Here is a 5,037-nt window from a genome sequence, read left to right as displayed (position 1 = left end):
CTGAGCCGTAGGACCATGCCTCAGGACTACCTGGCCTGATGACTCCTTGCTGTCCCCAGTCCACCTGGCCGTGCTGCTGCTCCAGTTTCAACTGTTCTGCTTGCGGCTATGGAACCCTGACCTATTCACCGGACATGCTACCTGTCCCAGACCTGCTGTTTTCAACTCTCTAGAGACAGCAGGAGAGGTAGAGATACTCTGAATGATCGGCTATGAAAAGCCAATTGACATTTACTCCTGAGGTTGCACCCTCGACAACCACTGTGATTATTATTATTTGACCCTGCTGGTCATCTATGAACATTTGAACATCTTGGCCATGTTCTATTATAATCTCCACCCGGCACAGCCAGAAGAGGACTGGCCACCCCTCATAGCCTGGTTTCTCTCTAGGTTTCTTCCTAGGTTCTGGCCTTTCTAGGGAGTTTTTCCTAGCCACCGTGCTTCTACACCTGCATTGCATTGCTTTGGGGTTTTAGGTTGGGTTTCTGTATAGCACTTTGAGATATCAGCTGTCAGCTATCTCTCTGTCCCTTTCTCTCTCATTCTCCCTCTATCTCTCTGTCCCTTTCTCTCTCATTCTCCCTCTATCTCTCTGTCCCATTCTCTCTCATTTTGCCTCTATCACTCTGTCCCTATACCTGTCTTAATCTTCCTCCTTTCCTGTCTCTCTGTGATTGTTTCCTTTGGTCTTCCTTCCCTGTATGTTTCCTACAGAGTGACAACTACGGTACCTTTGAGTATTAGTTTGTGCATAATGACTGGAATGTGTGTGTTGGTGTCCTTCAAATCCTTCACAAACAGTATCAAAACAAAACAGACGTTCTTTATTTCTGGGTTTATCACGGGAGCTCTAGTCCTCATGAGGATGGTTCGGTTCAGTGTGTGTGTGTGTGTGTGTGTGTGTGTGTGTGAAATGTAAAAAATAAAAAATACAAATGTAAAAAAATGTGTGTGTGTGTGTGTGTTTATTTGTTATGTGTGTGTGGGTGTGGGTGTGTATGTGTGTATTTGTTGTGTGTGTGTGTGTGTGTGTGTGTGTGTGTGTGTGTGTGTGTGTGTGTGGATGAGGATAGCTCTTTCAGCTCCTCTTCTCTCTTCCGCCGGGCTTTCTGCTATCCCTCCCCTCTTTATTCCTGCTTCCGCTCCTCTCTAAAAGTATCCCCTCTTCAGGGGTTTCTCCTCTCTTTTAGCTTCCCTCTCTCATTTGATCCATTCCCGCTCCTCTACATGACAGTCCCAGCCTCCTGTGGCTTAGAGAAAACCCATACAGAGTTACTGTCAATGATATGTGACATTCTAGAAACAGAATAGTTCAGAGTGAAAATAAAATAAGCATTAAACTAAAGTTGGAAGACAACTGTGAATGTGTTTATTGTTCATCTATTTGTTATTTGTTTATTTACGACTGTAACAGCTAAAGGGGATCCCAATAAAGGAATACAAAAGCTGATGTTAGAATTTAATGAGTTCAACCGGATAAACTACACACACACACACACACACACACACACACACACACACACACACACACACACACACACACACACACACACACACACACACACACACACACACACACACAGGCACAAACACACCTGATATACAATATAAACTCTGCTGTAGAAGGCGGGAGTGTCATTCATTATTTGGAACAGATGAAATCCAGCAGGAGTGGTCTCAGATCCTTCCTGTCTAAGCAGGAGTGGTCTCAGATCCTTCCTGTCTAAGCAGGAGTCTCAGATCCTTCCTGTCTAAGCAGGAGTGGTCTCAGATCCTTCCTGTCTAAGCAGGAGTCTCAGATCCTTCCTGTCTAAGCAGGAGTCTCAGATCCTTCCTGTCTAAGCAGGAGTGGTCTCAGATCCTTCCTGTCTAAGCAGGAGTCTCAGATCCTTCCTGTCTAAGCAGGAGTCTCAGATCCTTCCTGTCTAAGCAGGAGTCTCAGATCCTTCCTGTCTAAGCAGGAGTCTCAGATCCTTCCTGTCTAAGCAGGAGTCTCAGATCCTTCCTGTCTAAGCAGGAGTCTCAGATCCTTCCTGTCTAAGCAGGAGTGGTCTCAGATCCTTCCTGTCTAAGCAGAGAAATGCTGTACTTTGGAGAAGCGGAAAAGCAAAATAAACACGAGAGAGAATGGAGAGCCGTCCCTCCCTGCTGTGGTCCATATGGGATTGAAGTCTTGTTAGGAAAGGTTTTTGACAATGAGGTGTGTGTGTGTGTGTGTGTGTGTGTGTGTGTGTGTGTGTGTGTGTGTGTGCGTGTGCGCGTGTGCATGTGTGTGTGTGCGCATGTGTGTGCATGTCATTTTTGTGACATCTGAATAACTGACAGCTCCTTATTGTTTTCCTGGAGGAATGTCTTGACTGACACTAGGACTGGTTTTACTGAAATCTCTCACTCCCCTTTTTCTCTCTCGTTCTCTCTGTCACGTAGCCAACGTCAATCTTTGGTTCCTGTGCCTGTCCCTCACTCTATCAATCACTTTTCCTGTCTTTTTCTTGTTTCTCTCTCGCTCCCTGTCAGACAAACATCTGGTGAGACTCATTTACATGTGACCTATTTGTGGAGTGTGTGTGTGTGTGAGTGTGTGTGTGTGTCTATGCACAGACAAACAGTGTGATGTCTGTATATGTGTGTGTGTGTATATATATATATATGTGTGTGTGTGTGTGTGTGTGTGTGTGTGTGTGTGTGTATGTGTGTATATATATACACATGTGTGTATATATGTGTGTGTGTGTGTGTGTGTGTGTGTGTGTAGCCTCACCCTATCCCCAACAATAGACTTCTAATTAAACATGTTTATTTCTCTCTTTCCTTCTCTCATCTCCCTCTCGTCTATCGTTTCTCCTCTCCCACATGAAGAAATACTAAAGTGTATACTATGGCAGGAATACTGTAGTGTTGTTGTTTAATTATCTTTCTCCTTGAGAAAACCTATTGGACAAATACTAAAAGAGCAAATGTTCCATAACCTGTAAGTAGGACTGGGGACTGAACGGACAGCTCAGAGCTTCTGCTCGTTTCTATAACCATAGCGATGGTGATGAACCTTGGGACTGGTAGGGACATCTCAGGGCTTCATGGTCTCTTCTATCCCTCTTCTCCATGTACTGGTCTGGTGAAGGTCAGGTAAGGTACAAGGGGGGGGGGGGTAGTGGAGTTCTCCTTTTCTCTTCATCAACTTGATTTGATTCAAACAAACTTGAATGGATTTAAAATAAGAAGAAGTAAAGTAAAAAAATATATATAATAAAGGGTTTAGTTTTAAAGGGAAGAGTTGTGTAGAGGACATGAACCTGGTTCAGGGTAAGGGTTTAGGTTTAAAGGGAAGGGTTGGATAGAGGACATGGACCTGGTTCAGGGTAAAGGTTTAAAGGTAAGGGTTGGGTAGAGGATATGAACCTGGTTCAGGGTAAGGGTTTAGTTTTAAAGGGAAGGGTTGAGTAGAGGATATGAACCTGGTTCAGGGTAAAGGTTTAAAGGGAAGGGTTGAGTAGAGGATATGTACCTGGTTCAGGGTAAGGGTTTAGGTTTAAAGGGAAGGGTTGGGTAGAGGATATGAACCTGGTTCAGGGTAAGGGTTTAGTTTTAAAGGGAAGGGTTGAGTAGAGGATATGAACCTGGTTCATGGTAAGGGTTTAGGTTTAAAGGGAAGGGTTGGGTAGAGGATATGAACCTGGTTCAGGGTAAAGGTTTAAAGGGAAGGGTTGGGTAGAGGATATGAACCTGGTTCAGGGTAAGGGTTTAGGTTTAAAGGGAAGGGTTGGGTAGAGGATATGAACCTGGTTCAGGGTAAAGGTTTAAAGGGAAGGGTTGGGTAGAGGATATGAACCTGGTTCAGGGTAAAGGTTTAAAGGGAAGGGTTGGATAGAGGATATGAACCTGGTTCAGGGTAAAGGTTTAGTTTTAAAGGGAAGGGTTGAGTAGAGGATATGAACCTGGTTCAGGGTAAGGGTTTAGTTTTAAAGGGAAGGGTTGGGTAGAGGATATGAACCTGGTTCAGGGTAAGGGTTTAGTTTTAAAGGGAAGGGTTGAGTAGAGGATATGAACCTGGTTTAGGGTAAGGGTTTAAAGGGAAGGGTTGGGTAAAGGATATGAACCTGGTTTAGGGTAAGGGTTTAGTTTTAAAGGGAAGGGTTGGGTAGAGGACATGAACCTGGTTCAGGGTAAGGGTTTAGGTTTAAAGGGAAGGGTTGGGTAGAGGATATGAACCTGGTTCAGGGTAAGGGTTTAGTTTTAAAGGGAAGGGTTGAGTAGAGGATATGAACCTGGTTCAGGGTAAGGGTTTAGTTTTAAAGGGAAGGGTTGGGTAGAGGATATGAACCTGGTTCAGGGTAAGGGTTTAGTTTTAAAGGGAAGGGTTGGGTAGAGGATATGAACCTGGTTCAGGGTAAGGGGAATTGGGTTGGGGGAAGGGGTAAATAACTTTATTAAAAATAGAAAGTAGGGGATGTAAACTTGTTCTTTAGGATATTGGGAAGGAAGTGGTGGTTTTTGATTTTTGAAAAGAGTATTAATGGTTGTAGTTATTGTTGATGTTGTTTGTGTTCCATTGAGCTCTGGAAAGAAAAGTGTAGTAAAACTGTCATTTGTTAATATGGCAGCTTCAATTGCAGTGCCTAGTGTGTTTTTGTGTACGTGGGAGTCTGTATGACATCTTGATGGTTTTGAATGTTTTCTGACATTAGACCGCACCACGGTACACCAGGCTGGCGTAGCATATTCAATTAGCTGTACACTGGTACAGTCTCATGGCTATTCCTGGGGAGGCACCTCCTTTTCTTCTGTAGAGTACCCTCAGGTGGTTCAGGTTCTTCCTTTCCTTGCACTGGGTCTTCGGGGGGTTGATCTTGACCCACCACAGATTGGCCCAGTTCTCAATCTCTGTTATGCTCTTCTGTAGCTTTTTTCCAGCACGGGCAAAGTTTTTAGAGGAGGCCCGATAACAGAGATTGTCTCTGAACTGGGCCACTTGTCCCTCTCTTGGGTAATAAATATCACAGACGTACATTAAAAACAGTAGAGGACTGAGGATGG

At 44.2% G+C, this 5,037-nt stretch overlaps 1 protein-coding gene across 1 annotated transcript in view; it reads right to left on the bottom strand.

Annotated features, from left to right (window-relative positions):
- Positions 1-5,037, bottom strand: part of LOC115201562 (zinc finger matrin-type protein 4) — a 113,108-nt gene that overhangs the window by 63,829 nt on the left and 44,242 nt on the right. The window lies entirely within an intron of this gene.

Source organism: Salmo trutta, chromosome 10 (assembly GCF_901001165.1).
Source record: "Salmo trutta chromosome 10, fSalTru1.1, whole genome shotgun sequence".
Taxonomy (NCBI): domain Eukaryota; kingdom Metazoa; phylum Chordata; class Actinopteri; order Salmoniformes; family Salmonidae; genus Salmo; species Salmo trutta.
Note: the sequence above shows the minus strand (reverse complement) of the source record. Positions and strands in the feature narration are given on the sequence as shown.